The sequence below is a fragment of the Crocodylus siamensis genome, chromosome 7, assembly GCF_052110815.1.
Source record: "Crocodylus siamensis isolate JL-2025a chromosome 7, ASM5211081v1, whole genome shotgun sequence".
Lineage (NCBI taxonomy): Eukaryota > Metazoa > Chordata > Crocodylia > Crocodylidae > Crocodylus > Crocodylus siamensis.
The window spans coordinates 19,104,052-19,122,370 of record NC_143401.1 but is presented as its reverse complement, the minus strand read 5'-3'; positions in this window follow the sequence as shown (position 1 = coordinate 19,122,370).

Here is an 18,319-nt window from a genome sequence, read left to right as displayed (position 1 = left end):
TTATTTCATAATTGCTCCTTTAAATACATTGTATAAGTCCCATCCTGCAAGCTGGTGTATTGTTGCTGCTGCTATATTGCGTTTCATTGGCTGCAATGCATAATGGGAACAATAAACATTTGGGAAATTCAGTACCTTCCCCATGTGCATTTGTAAAAGGCGCTAGCTGGCTACATGCCTCATATAGTGGGGACACTGGGAGGAAAGTTCAAGTTCTCTTTTACTGGAGGCAGGAAAGTGTCAAATCTGCTACTATGGGCTTTTGGCTGGAGGCAAACAGATGGTGTATCGGCAATAATTTTTATTTCATCTACATGATATTCATATGTATCTAAACTCTTAGCAGCTAAAATTAATTAAACAACAAGATGAACAACACAAAACAGACAAGGCAATCTTCTTTGTTGTAGAAAAAAACATGGCTTAAGTAAGGAAGATGCTGCTGGTCCTATTGGTGGTTCTGAGGCCTCGCTGTTCATCAGCCTTCCTATAAAGAAATATACAACAAAGAGCTCCCCCCTTTGATGGGGAAGTTATTGAAAGCTTTCAATTAAAGCTAGCTATTCAATAATTTTATGTTTGTTATAAAATGATAGAATGAATAACTTATAGTTAGGGTACCCGTGGCCCTTAATGAATGAGCATCAGTGGGAGCTGGTAATTTTTCAATCACTTCTACCCGCTGGGCATCTGGAGTTTGACTGTGCTGGCCTAAAATGATTCCCAAATATTTTAACTCCTGCTGTACTAGTTGAGCTTTTTGTCTGTTGACTTTAAATCCTGCATCTTGAATACTTTATAATATTGCACAGATAACTTTATAAATTCTTGCATGGGTCCATGAATTAAAACATCATCTACATAAGCTATAACTGCAGTTTAGTATTGATCAGGCAACTGTTCCCACATTTGATTTCAGTTTATTTTTAGCTTACATCTTCGGGCAATGGCTGGCTAATTTTTTTAACATCCATTGTTCAGTTCTGTGCCAACTCCAAGACCTGATTTGTTTTAAAAGCTGCACACTGGTGCCCCTGAGGAATTACATGTAAATTATTTTTTTTCTCCTTCTTTGAGAAAAACAAATTCCTTGGTTTTGGAGTTTTGGTCTCAATGGGTGCTTGTATACACCACGGTGTTTCATCCTCATTAATTTAACAAGCTTTAAAAAATTAACCTGGGTTATTTTGGTGTGTCACATTTGTGTTTTCACACCACAGTCTTTTGAATGAATTAAATCCCATGTAATTCCTTGCAGATTCCAGCAGGAGAAGTGTCACAGAGCACTGAGGTGCCCTGCTCCTTTGAAGAGTGGAAAGAGCCCTAGCAGTGAGTGGGGAGCCCCAGCTGCTGGTTACCAGGGCAACCAGAGTGAGCTAGTGGCCCACACCTGCCAGCGGTCAGCTGGCCGGACCGGGCAGGACCTGGCTCACGTATAAACCCCAGGGCTGAGGCTAGGATGGCAGTTTCTTGCCAGCAGCCAAGGGGGAAGGTGTTCTCCCAGAGCAGTGAAAGGGGAGAGGCCTGACTGCAGGTACAGCCTCTGATACTGGTAAGGGACAGTGGCTTGAATTTATGTTAAAGCCTAGTAGCTTGTGTTTTGTTTGCTGTTTCACACTGGTGGTTTGGGTGAGGCTATTAGAGGAAGGAGGACCCCTCATGGGGACCCCAGTGCCAGAGCAGGTGCAGCATTTGGGGGTGTACTGATGTGGGCACAGTGTGAGATGGGGCCATAGAGAGCCCAAGCACTGGGGAGGTGCAGTGTGAGATGGGGCTGTGAAGAACCTGAGGAGGACCAGGGGCCAAATTGTAACAAGGCCCAGACCGAACAGTGTCAGTTCTATCTGTAAGGCTTGGGATGTGGTAAAGGGGTGGTTGGGACCACACATAGCCCATGAGGCTAAGGTGCCCTGAAACACCCGTTGCAGAATGGGACCTACCAGGGGTCCGGGAGTCCACAGGGTCAGAGTGTACAGCAAACTGTGGCCAAGAGGATGTAAAGGCAGCCTCCCTATTATATATTTACCATCAAAGATATGGCAGGTGAGAATCAAGGGTGCCCACTGGGCAATTTGGCATGGTAAGGGGGCCTTGGGGAGATCACAGCCATCCTGCAGGACCCCATGCCGTGACAGGGAGCCAGATACAAATCTAGCCACAGTAATGTCTTTCCTAATGAATTACAGCAGGAGTTGTATATTTGCTGGTTAACTGGCCTCCACAGTCTGACCACCACCAGGAATCTCCCGCTAAGCTACCCCTCACACCAGGCTGCAGTCACCCCAAAACCCTGCTACTTGCACCTGTCTAGGCTCAGTCCAGTCTCCCAGTAGATGACCCCATGGTGATCTTGATTGACAAGCCATGTGAATCATACCCTCCCCTCCCTTTCTTTTCCCCCCCATGTTACAAAGTAATGAAAATGTGTATATGAATTTTTTTTTAACTGTATGTACCGTATCAGAAATATGTGGGGGTACCACCATGGGTGGTTGGCAGTTGTAGCTAATGGTGGTGACAAGGTGGACCATTTGTTGTGTGGGTGTTTCATGTCATCATTGAAGCACATGAGTGCCATTAATTCTTATTAAAAAAATTAATGGTGTATTAATAGTACAGGGTGTGTGTGTGTGTGTGGTGCCAAATCTGACAGTTGTTAGTTTTCTGGCTTTTACAACTACATTTTCCAGCATTCCCAAGATGTCTGGGCTTGGAACAGTTTCCATGGAGAAGCCTCAAAAGGGCCGCTTCCTCTACCTCCCTTCCCTGCCCATGTGACACAGTAAATACCTATTGGCTTGTGTGTTTTTGTTTAGTGCAGCATACAGCTTTTTGGAAGGGTGTTGTGAAATGTTGTTGAAATGGTGGGTTGTTGGTGGGCTTGAAGTGGACTATTGCACACCCCCCTCCTGCCCGCCCACAGACACTCATAAACCTGACTCCTGCAGGCTGCTTATACCACTTGTTCCCCATCCATTGCCCTACCAGCTGACCAAGGAGAAGTGTAATCAACCTTTCACAGGACATGATTCAGGCTGGCTAGGCGGTGGTGCATAATAAGCCGCCCCCGCCCATCTTCCCCAGACCAATGCAAGTACCCCTACCCCGGTCCACTTTCCCTCTGTGCCCTGCTCATCCTCCACCCCCTGTCCACTACCTTACCCCACGCACCCCTGCAGACAGACAGATGCTTATGTTGTAAATAGTAAAAGAATTTATTTTAATCAAGAACAACCACTGTTGGCAGTGTCCATAATATGTATTGCCAGGCAATCCAGCACTAGGGCCGCCCAACCCTCTTCTCCTTGTGGATATGTCCTCAGTCCCTGCGCTGTTGCCTGGCCACATCTCTGTCCAGCCCCCTTCTCCAGCCCATGACTCTCTGAAACCCACGGAGAGGTTATCACAGCATGTAAGCTGCCACTACAAAGGTAATGGTATTTTCTGGCTCCAGCTCAAGCTGGCAATTAAATGCCCTCCATCGTGCTTTCAGTCACCCAAAAGCACATTCAATGGCTATCCTGCGTCTGCTCAGATGCAAGTTGAAAACCAGCTTCTGTGGGTCTGTAACATGACCTCCATAAGGCTTCATAAACCAGGGCTTTAGCAGGTACGCAGCATCTGCTATTATAAGCAGGGGAACAACAACACCATGGATCACTGTCTTGGGGACTCTAGCTGCATAGTGTTCTTTCTCCACAAGGCCAGGCAGCAGAGAGTTTCTGAACATGTGTGTCATCTGTGCTGCTGGCCCACCTGGTAAAAATGTTCATGAACCAGCCCTTGTGGTCCACCACAGTTTGCAGGATCACAGAGGCAAATCCTTTCCTGTTTGTGAAAGATGCCCCCTTCCCCAAAGGGACCTGCATTGGGATGTAAGTGCTGTCTAAAGTCCCCATGCAATTAGGAACCTCATGGCATTGAAGTCATCGATGACTTCCTGAGGATTCCCCAGGCAAATAAAGTTGTTTGCTGCAATGTCCTGCAGCAGCTGGCATACCTCATGAGTCGCCAGCCCAGCTGTGCAGGGAGGCACGCTGAACTGGTTTGTGATTTAGCGGAGGCTGGACTGGGTGGCCAGTTCCATGATGGCCATGGCCACCCTCTTGTCTGGTGGCATGGCCTAATTCGTGTTAGTGTCTTGCCTTGCAATTTGTGGCCCCAGCATCGAGATGATCTAATAAAACATCTGCCTGGTCACTTGGAACGTCTCCAGCCACTATTGATCATTCCAGGTGGTCAGCATGATTCACTCCCACCAGTCCAAGCTGTTCTTGTGGGTCCAGACCCTGAAGTTGCTGCTCCTGAGGTTTCTCCACACTGCCCAGTCAGCTTTCACTTTTTCACATGCCTCTCGGTTGTCCCACTCTGCCGCAAATATCCGTCCCCTTTTTTGCGAGGAGCCTGTACATGCAGCCATCTTCTCATTGAAAGCTTCAAGAAATGCTAACAATGCATACGCTATCATCATTATCCAGTCCTGCATGTCTTTTATTAATTTTAAGGCCAGCATTAATTCAATCAGCAGCACTATCACCTCCTCCTCCTGCTCACCCATGTCCTCCAGATTTTCCATGTTGGAGGAGTCTTCACTCTGTTCTTCTCAATTCTCTACTTCCCATTCCATTGGTTGGCCAGATGCTGATATAAAAGGTCCGGTGGAAGACAAGCCCAGGGGACTGGAAGCGGAGTCCTCAACTGGCCTGGAGGGGCCAGAGCTCTTGAGTTGTCCCAGCCAGGGGACCTGGTGGGTACCCCAGAAAGGGGTGACAGCGAGAGTGCAGGGCCAGAAAGACCCAAGTATCAGGTCGTTGTGGACCGAGGAAGTTGACAGCAGTGACTGGAGTACAGCAGGACCCAGTGGGGCCAGGATTTGAATGCAACAGATGGGCAGCAGGTGCTGAACCCAGGGAAGAGTTGATGCGCCATGGGTTGGAACAGTGCCAAGACCAGATGCCATGTAAGCAGAGAGAAGTGGGGGGCATAGGAGACACTTGGCATAGAAGTATCACCATTAGCCTGTGGCCAAAGGTCCTGAGAGACCAAGTGCCGAGAAGGTTCAGAACATCAACCTCGATGACACAGGTGACAACATCATGGTTGGCGTTAGGGTGTAGGGGAGGTGGAGCCCCACAAACAAGGAACAGTGGGAATGACCAAAGGAAGGCACCAGGGGAGGCAGGACCAAACATCATCCTCCTGATCCAAACATAACCATCATCAAAGACATGGCAGGAGAGGCCCGTGGGGAACCAACCCAAAGTCACCCTGTCTCAGGGGTGTTCATAAAAAAAGACCCCTGAGCCATGGCCTGGGACTCTGTGGCCAAGGGCCAGATGTAAAAACACAGAAACAAGAAACTTGCTTACCTGCAATGGGATGCACGGTGCCGCTGGAGTGGAGAGGGGAAATTGTGTGGGTTACAAGCCATGCCTTTATTCAGCTGAGACTGGCTGGTGACATCATGAGCAATCACCAGCCAGTGGAAATAAAAAGGATTGCCATGGGAAGAGCGGGGAAGCAGGAGAGCTGGCAGAGGCTCTCAACACCAGCGGTGGCCAGTGCTTACAGAGCGTAGGAACGTCCAGACAGGGAATAGTGATAGAGGTGGCAGGGGCACCTGGCACGGTCAGAGGAGGACTCAAGCCCCAAGGACTGAGGGGTGACAGAAGCAAGATACTGCTGGCAATGCTGAGGGAGAGCGGCACCACAAGCCACACTCAGCAGCAGGAAGGAAGTGACTGCCCAGAAGCAGGGGCTGTAGCAGACCCAGGGGAGACGATGGGTTATCTCCCCAAACACGCACAGGTAACAGGTGCAGAAGGCACGCTGGTGGTGGCAGAGCCAAAGAAACTCCCAAGGTGGGGTGGCAAGAGGACCCCATCGACTCCGGGCAGTAGGGCTGGTGGAACAGCCCGATAGGACACCCATATCCTTATTTTGTTTCGGTCCATTTTTTTCTTTTCTCCCTGTTGGACGGAGTGCGGTGATGGGAACGCAGGCTGCATGAATTGCGTCCCCTAGCCTTATAAGGGGACCCCAGCACAGGGAGGTGAATGCGGCAGAGGAATACCAGCATGGCGTCTTCCTTCCTTTTTTCTTTCTTTTCCTTTGTTTGTATTTTGTCTTTTCTTTCCCCCTATCTCAGGAGTCCCAGAGGGTGCTGAGGCCTGCACAGCATAAATAGTAGGTCTGCGGGCCCTCACACACATAGATTGCATGGTGTATGGAACCCAAGACAGGCATCATTAGGGGGGCAGTTAGGAAGGCCAAGGCAGAGATGGAACTGGGACTGGCTTCCCAGATTAAGGACAATAAGAAGTCTTTTTTTAAATACGTAGGGCGTAAAAAGAAGGTCCCGGGTAATGTGGGGCCCTTGCAGGACGACATGGGTAACTTGGTCATCACACCAGACAGCAAAGCTAACGTGTTTAACGATTTCTTTGCCTCCATCTTCCTAAGTAGAGACCAGAACAGCCACCTCCCTGCTGGGCCCTCCTCGGGCCCCGGAGGAGGCACACCTGGGCCACGGGTTACCGAGGATTTAGTTAGGGAGCTTCTGGAGGGGTTGGATGTATTCAAGTCAGCTGGCCCGGATGATCTCCACCCTAGAGTTCTAAAGGAACTGGCCAAGGTCATTGCAAGTCCCCTGGCACGGCTTTACAGCACTCATGGTGCTCTGGTGAGGTACCGGAGGACTGGAAGAGGGCCAACGTTGTCCCCATCTTCAAAAAAGGCAGGAAGGAGGACCCGGGAAACTATAGGCTGGTTAGACTCACCTCGATCCTAGGCAAGCTGTTTCGAGAAAATTATGCTGGCACACATCCAGGAGGGGCCAGCAGGAGACTGCATGCTTAGGGGCAACCAGCACGGGTTCATCAGTGGCAGGTCCTGTCAGACTGACCTGGTGGCCTTTTATGATCAGATCACCAGATCATTAGACGCAGGGGTAGCAGTGGACATAGTCTTCCTGGACTTCTGGAAGTCTTTTGACACTGTCGCTCACCCTGTTCTCATCAAGAAACTGGGGGGCTGTGGTGTAGACACCCACACAGTCAAATGGGCCACCAGCTGGCTGGAGGGCCACACCCAGAGGGTGGTAGTAGATGGGTCCTTCTCAACCTGGAAGGACGTGGGCAGTGGGGTTCCGCAGGGCTTGGTCCTCGGGCCCGCACTGTTCAACATCTTCATCAGTGATTTGGATGAGGGGGTAAAAAGCACCCTGTTCAAATTTGCTGATGACACTAAGATGTGGGGGATGTGGGCAAACTGGAAGGGTGCAACAGGCTACAATCAGACCTGGACAGGTTACAAGGGTGGGCAGACGAAAATAGGATGGGTTTCAACACAGACAAGTGCAAGGTGATGCACCTGGGGAGGAACAACCGGCACCATACCTACAGGTTGGGGAACTCCCCTCTTGTCAACATGGAGGTGGAAAGGCATCTGGGGGTCATCATTGACTCCAAGATGAACATGGGCCGGCAGTGTGGAGAGGCAGTTAGGAAGGCCCACCGCACCTTGGCATGCATCCACAGATGCATCTCGAGCAGGTCCAAGGAGGTGATCCTCCCCCTCTATGCGGCACTGGTCAGGCCGCAGCTGGAGTATTGCGTGCAGTTCTGGGCGCCGCACTTCAAGAGGAATGTTGACAGCATGGAGAGGGTCCAGAGGAGGGCCACTCGTATGATCAGGGGACAACAGGGCAGGCCCTTTGGGGACAGGCTGTGGGACCTGAACCTGTTCAGCCTCCAAAAGAGAAGGCTGAGGGGGGATCTTGTGGCCTGTTATAAACTAGTCAGGGGGGATCAGCAGGCATTGGGGAAGTCACTGTTTCCCCGAGCACCACCAGGAGTGACCAGGAATAATGGTCACACGCTGGCAGAGGGTAGGTTTAGGTTAGATATCAGGAGGTGCTACTTCACAGTCAGGGCGGCTAGGGGCTGGAACCAGCTTCCAAGAGAAGTGGTGCTGGCTCCTACCCTGGGGGTTTTTAAGAGGAGGTTAGCTGCCCTGACCATGAAGTAGCACCTCCTGATATCTAACTTAAACCTACCCTCTGCCAGCTTGTGACCATTATTCCTGGTCACTCCTGGTGGTGCTTGGGGGAACAGTGACCCCCCCAATGCCTGCTGATCCCCCCTGACAAGTTTATAATAGGCCATGAGATCCCCCCTCAGCCTTCTCTTTTGGAGGCTGAACAGGTTCAGGTCCCGTAGCCTCTCCTCATAGGGCCTGCCCTGCTGTCCCCTGATCACGTGAGTGGCCCTCACCAGCTGACTTGAATACATCCAACCCCTCCAGAAGCTCCCTAACTAAATCCTCGCTAACTCTTGGGCCAGGTGTGCCTCCCCCATGGCCTGAGGGGGGCCCAGCAGGGAGGTGGCTGTTTTGGTTCCTACTTAGGAAGACGGAGGCAAAGAAATCATTAAACATGTTAGCTTTGCCATCTGGTGTGATGACCAAGTTACCCATGTCGTCCTGCAAGGGCCCCACATTACCCGGGACCTTCTTTTTACCCCCTATGTATTTAAAAAAGGACTTCTTATTGTCCTTAATCTGGGAAGCTAGTCCCAGTTCCATTCTGTCTTGGCCTTCCTAACTACCCCCCTACATCCCCGAACAACTGCAGAATAGTCTTCCCTGGTGATGACCCCTTCTTTCCATTGGGTGTAAGCCTCCTTTTTAGCAAAGAGACATTCCCGGATGATTTTGGTGAGCCATGGAGGCTTGTGTACCCTCCTGCTCCCTTTGATCCTGGTTGGGATTACCTTCTTTTGGGCTTGGAGGATCGTCTCCTTAAGGACCACTCTCCTTGGACACCTGGCTTCCCCCCCCCCCCCCCCGGGACCTCAGCGCTTCTCCAACTATCCTTACAGAATCTTCTATGCCATTATTTATGTTGGGCCAATATAGAGCACCCCTTGCTCTCCTTTTGCATTTTTCAATGCCTAGATGCCCCTCATGTATTCTGTTTAACATGTCTTTCTTTAGCACTGCTGAAACAACCCATGATCCTTTAAACAAAATGCCATCCAGTACTGACAGCTCTTCCTTGAACTGAGGGTAGGGGCTAGGTGTATGTTTTCTGGGCCAAAAAGCACAAATAGCTGTTATTACTTTTTGATATGGTATCCTGAGCAGTAGCTTCTGCAATTAGTGCTCAGATTTTATCTATGACAGGAATCACTCTTTTAATTAGATTAACATGTGTTAAGTCTGAGTGTGGAATTTTGTCATTTTCCATTGTTCCATATGCTCTGGACAACGAATCTGCATTAAGGACCATATTTCAGGTTGATATGGTTTATAAGACAACCCCATTTTTCTGATTCAAAAAGTTAGGATTTCCATAGATCTGGTCTGTAAGTAGACCTAACTTTTTGGATCACAAATATGGGGTCAACTTATATCAGCCCTAGTGCAACATCACTGCAGGCTGAGCACCCGGGGGGTGGACCTGTGCCACAGCACCACTTACAGGGGACAAGGCTGGGTTCAGTGCTTGGTTGACATGGCCCAGGCTATGCCACTTGCAGGGGATGGGTCCAGGGTCAGTGCTTGGCTGGTGTGGCCTAGGAACCACTTGCAGGGGCCAGGGCTGGATTTGGCACTTGGCTGAGCTGTTATCTGTTAGCTCTGTGTTGCTGAGGGAACCCTGGTACCCAGCTTGTTGGACTTACAAAGGACTTTTTCTTTCCTCCCTCCCCCTGCCCCAAACACACCACACTTAACCAGAACTAAGCAAAAGAAATATTTAATAGGCATCTTGGGCCATACATTCCCCGGGCCCAGTATGGGAAGCCTATTTAAACTTGATTGACTAAAACTTGGTTGCCAGGTTAGGGAATGCTGAGCCAAGAGACTGAATCAGAGAGGGGTATGGGCAACATTTGAACAATGGTTAAGGGTTCATCACAATGTCTAGCCTGTTGGAGCCCTGACCAAAAATGCTGTCATATTTTTCCCAGGATGACCAGTGGAAGTCCTCCCCACAGTTTATGAACACTCCAAGGAATCCCCTGAAGTATGTTCCATGTGCCCTTGGGATTTCCTGTTTTAGAAAACAGACCAAATCAAGGCACCAGTAAAAGACTACAGTAAGATCTGAAAGTCATGCTAAGCTGAGGCTTATTCACATCAGGTAAAATACAAAACACCAATTCTGACTTCACAGTACAAGCATAGCTAGGCCATCTGAAAAGAAATAATGTAGTATCTCTTCCAGTATATCTTCTTTATTCATAAAAATGTCATGATGGCTCCTAGGTGTCTGGTTACTCCTTAAAACTTTGTCTTTCTTGGTTTTTAATCAGTTTCTTGAGATGTTCCAAACCAGATAGCCCCTTGTCACTGGAAAGGTAATTCATTTAAATTGAAACTGTTTATATAACAGAATTTTCCCTGTCAATTATAGCTTGGGACCCTCTTGATTTACACAATTAAAAGAAGGCTCTGAAGAGGCTGGAGGGTATAAGAAAGCTGTAAAGCAGCAAACAGCATGCTTCAAGATGGAGAAATCTCTCTGACACCATCCATTGCTGTTCTCGAAGCTGGGATAAACAGATCATCTCTTTTTGTTGCCTGTTTAACCTTCAACAATCCTGCTAGGAACTTTGCCTGTCAACAAAACACCTAAGTGCCTTGGAATGGTGAGATCCCAGCTCTCCCTTCCTCTTTCTCTCTTTCTCTTTTTCTCTCTACACATAGCTTTCTGAACCTGAATTTTATTAGTTAAGCTTGAGCTAGGTGTCCCCAAATACTCAACTGAACCAGGGTAATATTGTAATTGTTTTTGTTTGTTTTTCCTTGCATGTCTATTACTACTAGTACCATCATAAATTTTATATACTTAGAAATAAATAACTTTTATAATCAAACTGGTGGTAACCAGGTGTATTTTTCCTCCTCTACTTCCTTTTCCCAACTTGCTCTGCAGCAGTGCTTCTTTTACCTAAGCTAAGGATCCCTTTAATGCCCCAAAATATTGTGGGGTTTGCTCATTAGGAGACTATCACTACTAGAACAGTTAGGGCAAAAGATTGGGATGTGCTGAGTTTGAGACACATAAAGGGACCAGCTTGTATAGGCTGATTGACCCAGTTTGGCTCAGACGTGCCCTAATTAACTGAATGTTGGCCCATGAGGGTGTCAGCTGGACACACAACCTGATTCAGAGTTATTCTGTTCACCTGTGTGCTTGTGTCTGACTGCATTTTATTGTTGCCCTAATGAACTGATTCCTGGCATACGAGGATGTCAGCCTGTCCATACTGATCAACCTTGCTGGGTCAGGCATGTCACATTAATCTGTGTGTGTGTGTATGTGTATTTGATTGATTTGGTGGCCCCACTGAAACTGAGTTCCACAAGATAGCTCCATTGTGGGTGAGGACTTGCAGGAGGGAGAGATACAGCTCCATATAGAAACACAAATAACACAAGCAGCACAATGATAGAATTACAGACACCCCAGAAATGTACCCGTAATAAGTGAGTGCACCCCAAAGTGACAGGCAAATCTGGTAACAGAGCGGCATCTCCAAGGTGACAGCAAGACCTGCAGGCTATGCTTGGACCAGGCCCAGGCCCCACGGCCTCCAGTGGCAGAGATGCCATCTTGTGGTAGGTGAAGAAAGTTTGGTCAGGTTGGGGACGGGCTGGGGTTGGGCTGGGGTTTGGCTGGGGCTGGGGCCAGGGGCAGGTTGGGGCATCCCTGGGATGATAATCAAAAGTATTGATATGGTGTATGAGTTGAGGTAGAAATTTTAAAGTAAATGTTTTGGCTTCAAACCTTGGCTTATCTACTATATTTCACAGTGTATATTTTCTTGGTGCGTGCTATATGTCTAGGTCATATATCTGCGGTTGAAAGAAAAGTCTCTGTAATCTGGGCGGCATGTCTGATAACCTTTTCTTTACTATAATTACCAAAGTTTTATGATCCGTTTCAGCTATCACAGGCTTCCCATAGATAAATACATGAAATTCCTTCCAGCTATATACCAGAGCTAAACTTTCTTTCTCATTTTGTGCATATAGACACTCTGACTTGCAGAGTGCCCTAGATGCATATCTCCAGCTATCCCCATGTTTTTGAAGCAAAGCTGCTTCAATGCCTTCTTTAGAAGCACCTGTTGACAAAGGAATGTGTCTTTTAGGGTCATAGTATTTTAGTACCAGAGCTTTCATTATTTTTTCCTTCATGTTTTTAAATTCAGTTTCATGTTCATATTCCCATATCCACTGAGCATTCTTTTGTAGGGTGATCTAAGGTGCTCGGTCTGCTCTGCTAAGTTAAGTAGATATTTCCCTACAAAACTGATCATTTCCAGTAATCTTTGTATTCCTTTCTTATCTGTAGGGGGTGGCATATTTGTAATGGTTTTAACCCTTGGAGGATCAATTTTCACCCCTTTCTCAGAGAGCTTTTTCCCAGATATGTTATTTCTTTTACCCTGATCTTGCATGTTCTTTCAGTTTCAAACCTGCTCTGTGAGCTCTTTCTATGTCTTTCTTAGCTTCAAATCATGTTATTCCATAGTATTTCCCCAGACTCATACATCATCAATATAAACCATAGTTCCATCAAGACCTTCAAAAATTTGTTGCACTTTTTGGTGAAATACTTCAGATGTAGAACACAGTCCAAAAAGAAGCCTGCAAAAGCAATACCTTGCAAACGGTGCATTGAAGGTACATAATCCAGTGCTATTCTTTTCATGGGGAACTTGCCAAAACCCAAAAAAGGCATCCAAAGTAGAGAAATATTTAGCTTGTTCCATGTTGCCAAAAACCTCTTCCTCGGTGGGAATGGGATAATACTTCCTTTTGATGTACCTGTTCATTTGCTTAGGATCCAGACACAATCTTAAGGATCCATCTTTTTTTTTTTTTTTCTATTATGACCAGTGAATGAACCCAGGTAGTTGGTGTTGGCAAAGTATAGGATAGGGTTTCAGGGCCCATTGGCCCTGAACCCAGTGAGACTGTGCTGTGAGGATGCAAGCTCACCCACTCTTTAAACCCAGCCACGATTGCCTGATTCTCACCTGCCATGTCCTGGTGTTGAACTTGTTTTCATCGGGAGATAAGCTACTTCTGCTGTGTGTAATTATAGGTAAGGTGGGTCCAGATTTTATTTGGGGCTCCAACCTCCCCTACACCCCATCCTAGTGCCACTCTGTTGGTATCACATCTGTTGCACCCTCATTCTCAATGAGTTATTGTTTTTTTTCTCCAAGGTTCCAATGGGAACACCATCGCCTTGGGCCTCACTTGTGAGGACCATACTTGAGCTGGTCCTCTGAGTGGTCAGTCGCAGTCCATCCACAGAGAAGAAAATGGTGTGCAACTTAAGTGGTGAAACAGAACTCACATAAGTCTCAGCAGATAGAGTCCTTGCTTCTGCAAATGGAGCCTACTGGCCAAGAGACAGCTAAGTCCTGGGGCTGCAGGCCTCACTCCATCTCCCAACCCTCATGAAGAAAATAAAAGGGACAAAAGGTCACAAAATTCTTAGATGCAGAGGTAGCAGTGGACATAGTCTTTCTGGACTTTAGGAAGGCCTTTGACACTGCCTTTCACCCCATTCTCATTAAAAAACTGGGGGATTGTGGTGTCAACACCTACACAGTCAAATGGGTTGCTAACTGGCTAGAGGACCACACCCAGAGAGTAGTGATGGATGGGTCATTTTCAACATGAAGGGATGTGAAGAGTGGGGTCCCCCAGGGCTCAGTCCTCAGGCCCACACTGTTCAACATCTTCATCAGTGACTTGGATGAGGGGGTAAAAAGCACCCTGTTCAAATTTGCTGATGACACTAAGATGTGGGGGAATGTGAGCACGCTAGAAGGGATGAATAGGCTGCAGTCAGATCTAGACAGGTTACAGGGGTGGGAAGATAAGAACAGGATGGGTTTCAACGCTGACAAGAGCAAGATGATGCACCTGGGGCAGAAGAACCAGCAGCAAACGTACAGGCTGGGGAACTCCCTTCTTGTCAGTGCAGAGGCAGAAAAGGATCTTGGAATCACTATTGATGCCAAGATGAACATGGGCCGGCAGTGTGGGGATGCAGTCAGGAAGGCCAACTGCACCTTATCATGCATCCACAGATGCATCTTGAGTGGGTCCAAGGAGGTGATCCTCCCCCTCTATGCGACACTTGTCAGGCCTCAGCTGGAGTACTGCATCCAGTTCTGGGAGCCGGACTTCAAGAGGGATGTGGACAATACGGAGAGGGTCCAAAGGAGGGACATTCGCATGATCGGGGGCAGCAGGGCAGGCCTTATGAGGAGAGGCTACGGAACCTGAACCTGTTCAGTTTCCACAAGAGAAGGCTGAGGGGGGATCTAGTGGCCTGTTATAAACTAGTCATAGGGGACCAGCAGGCATTGGGGGAGTCCCTGTTCCCTGGAGCATTACCAGGAGTGACTAGAAATAACGATCACAAGCTGGCAGAGGGTAGATTCAGATTAGACATCAGGAGGCGCTGCTTCACTGTCAGGGCAGCTAGGGTCTGGAACCAACTTCCAAGTGAAGTGTTGCTGGCTCCTATCCTGGGTGGTCTTTAAAAGGAGGCTAGATGAACACCTTGCTGGGGTCATTTGACCCCAGTACTTTTCCTGCCATGTCCTGCCATGTCAGAGGGTCAGACTTGATGATCTGCTCAGGTCCCTTCCAGCCCTACCAACTATAAAACTATGGAAAAGAAAACAGGCAGGTCCTCCAGGCCCCCTGTCACCCGCAACTTGGGTGCTTCTGTGTCTACTCACTGAGTACTTAATGCATGGGGGCTGTCCGCCTGCCGTCCTCAACTATTTTCCCAGCAAGCCTGAAGCCTGACCCCCCTTATTGGCTAGCCATTGCCAGTGGTGAGCCCTCAGCTTCCATTTTCCTGCGCTTTCACACAGCCTCCAGGGTTTTAAATAAATAAAAGAAATAAAACTGAAATCAAACCAGACTGCATAGGATGCTGCTAGCTCCTCTGATGTCTGTTTCTTCTGGCGTATCTCCCTGCTGGCATTCCCTGCCTTCCCTGCCACCCCAGCTTTCTTGGCAGCTTTTCAAGCTATTGTAGCCCCTCTGGGCTCCTGGGACTTACCTCCACTGGCTCTCCGCAGGCCGGAGCTGCTTCGTCAGCATCCTCATGTTCCCAGCTTTCCTCCTCCATCTGGTGTTGGACTTTTGCTCCCCCCAGCCCTGGCAGTGGGCCAGAAATATCTACACTGGCCCAGGTGGGGCCAAACTTGATTGAGCAGCTGCTAGTGAACCACTCTGGCCCCTAGTTGCTCACTGTTCTTGCCAGTGAGTTTCCCCTTTCTGCAAACTTGGAGGGGTTTTTCCTTATTACTTTACAGTTAGTTGCTCTATTTTTTCTATTATGTCCATATTAACTAATCTAACTAATTCCTTTTCTAGTTTCTCCCTTAGAACAAGGGGAACATTTCTTGGAGCATGTATGGTGACAGTATTTGGCTCTTTTAATTCTATTTTGTTCTCAGTTGACAGTTTCCCTATGCCTTGGAACACATCCTAAAAGTCTTCTTTCATGTTCTTGCTTTCTAGTCCCTCCATGCATAGGTGAGGCCTTGGGGGGGAACATGCCCCTCCTGAGATTGGCCCAACTGGGGAATGGGGAGCGCCAGTCAGTCGCCCCCCCCCCCCCCGAAAAGTGCCAGTGGCACTTCCAGTTTTGCCACCGGCACTTCTGGGGTTGGTGATAGGCTGCTGGGTCAGCGATCGGCTGCTGGGGGACCCTCTCCCCCAGCTGGCAATTGGCCGCTGGTGCCCCCCAGAGTCAGGAGGCATCAGTTGCCCATGCCTCAATGGCATCCATTCTCTTAATCAAATATAGTTTTCATGTTTGCAACCCAAGAATTATGCACTGCATGTTAGACACAAGAGAAATATAGTAAAAGTTCAGTTTGCAATAGTCCCAGGAAAGCTAATGCCAAACGGCTTTGGTTGCAATCATGTATTCTGGTATTACCTTGACCTATGCCCCTATATGTAATTTGAAAGTTACCATTAGTCCACTGGTGTGCAGGATGGTTGTTCAGTCCTCAGAAGATTGAACTTCTTCTTGCATTGTTCCAATAGGGAATTCTTCCTCTTCCCTCATTGCATAGAAAAGGGGTTTTCAACCTTTTTAACTAGGTGTATCCCCAACAACCAGACACGGAGTGGATGCGGTGGCATGCAGCTGGACACAGAGCAGCAACACGGGGTAGTGGGTGGTAGCAGTGACTGCTACATGCAAGCTTCCCACCCTCTGTGTCCGGCCAGCAAGGCGGTGCCTATGTGGCCCACAGTGGCTCACCGCTACCCTCCCCCCCACCCCCCCAGCCCTGCTCTTGGGAAGTGGCAGCATGGGGTGGTGGGTGGGGGCTCTTCATCCCCACCCACCCACAAGTACACCCTAGGGTGTTCCCAAGTACCCCTGGTGGTACGTGTACCTCCAGTTGACAACCCCTGGTAGAACATGCACCTGCTGTTTCTTGTGTGGTGCATCCTGCTCCTTTCTGCAAACTCTTGCAAAGTGTTTGAAACTTTTGCATTTGTTGCAGTGCTTAACAATTGCAGGGCATTTCATGGGTTTGTGATAACCCCCCACATCATTTGCAGCTGACCATTGTTTCTTCAAGCAATTCTGTTTGGCCTCTGCTTGCCTACATCATAGTGAGTGCTCCTTTCTATATATTGTTTGTGTGTTGCTGTAACAGGGATCCCTAGTCCTGTCACCAGAAGACAGGTCGGCCCTTTTAAGGCCAGAACTTTCTGGGCATAGAATACCAGTAAGGTGGGGGTTAAAAGCTGAGTTGGCCAGCTAGTCAGCTGACCAGAAAGGGCAGGCTAGGAGTATAAAAAACCTGGGCTGAGCAGCAGTAGGGCCCAGCTGCCAAAGGGGAAGGAATAAGTCCCAGAGCTCCATGGAGATGCTTGGGGTGCACTGACGCAGGCACAAGAGAAGGTACAGTATTTGGGGTACATAGGCCCCAGTGCCAGTGTGGGTGCATGATTTTAGGGTGTACAGAACCCGGCACCAGAGGGCATGATCCTAAAAGGCCAGGGTGATCTGGTACACTTGAGGTGCAATTTTTCTCTTGCTTTGGACTGGGGCAGTGTGGGTCTGGGGCCATTCCCTGGGCTTAAATTTGCAACCTGCTGGCTTTGGGGCCAGTGACCAAGCCCCTAGGCCAGGGCAGCCGGGCTCTAGATTAGAGCAGAAAGGAGGGCCACGAGCCTCAAGACAAGAAAAGAAAAGAAAAAGCTAGGCCTAGAAGTCAAACCCTGTTTGGGTTTAGACGGGAAGGCGTAGCTAGAGAAAGACAGGGGTCAAGGTTCATGGAGGCGGAAGACCCCAACATACCAAATACAATAGGCAGTCTCCCACTTACAAGACCATCAGTATAATAATTTCCATCAAGACGTGGCAGACAAGTACAGAGCGGGACACAAGAACCTTAAAGGGGACTCCAAGGGTGCCTCACATAAGGCGTGGATAACAGGGAGGATGGCGCTGAGAAGGGCAACCTGTTACAGTTGCCTTAGAGCATTTTTATATATGCAAGCACTTGCAGTTGTATAAGTGGTGAAATGCACGTCAACGCTGAGAAAATGGCGGTGGCATGCTTTTGAACTAAAACACATAAATGGTGTTTTAATTCAAAAGTGCACTGCCACCATTTTCTCCATGCTGACATGCATTTCACCACTTATACAACTGCACCCAGTGCAGCACAGTTTGCATCAGCTCGCATGCAGAGCAGATTCGATTGAGTCTGCTCTGAGCTGGCAGACCTCTGGCACATCGTGGAACAAAAAGGTATGTGTATAAATGCCCTCAGGTTTTTGCAGTCTTGTAATCCTGTCTAGTTCAGTTTGTTCTGTTTTTTTCCTCCACCTTCTGTGCCTGGCATTTGTTATTTCAGTCTCTTGGCTGCCTTTTCCAAGTTGAGCTGAGGATCCTCTAGCAGTCTTTTCCTGAGGCTTGTATCCCTTATATCTAATACTATTTGGTCTCTGCTCATGGACCCTATTAGTTCTCCAGAGTTGTATGGCTGGCTCTGCAGTCTGAAGTCTTTGACAAACTCCTCTTCCTTCTCACATTCTTTCTTCTCACGTTCTTCCTTCCGGCTCATGTGGAAATTTTACCATTCAAAGGTTTCATTTTGTTTAGATATGCAATATTCTTGAAGCTTTTTATCACTGTGACACAGCTTTTCTGTTCTGCTTCAAATATAGCAACTTATACATAACACTCTTGAAGATATCCACACAGGAACCACAAGCTGCCTCTACCCCATCCCAC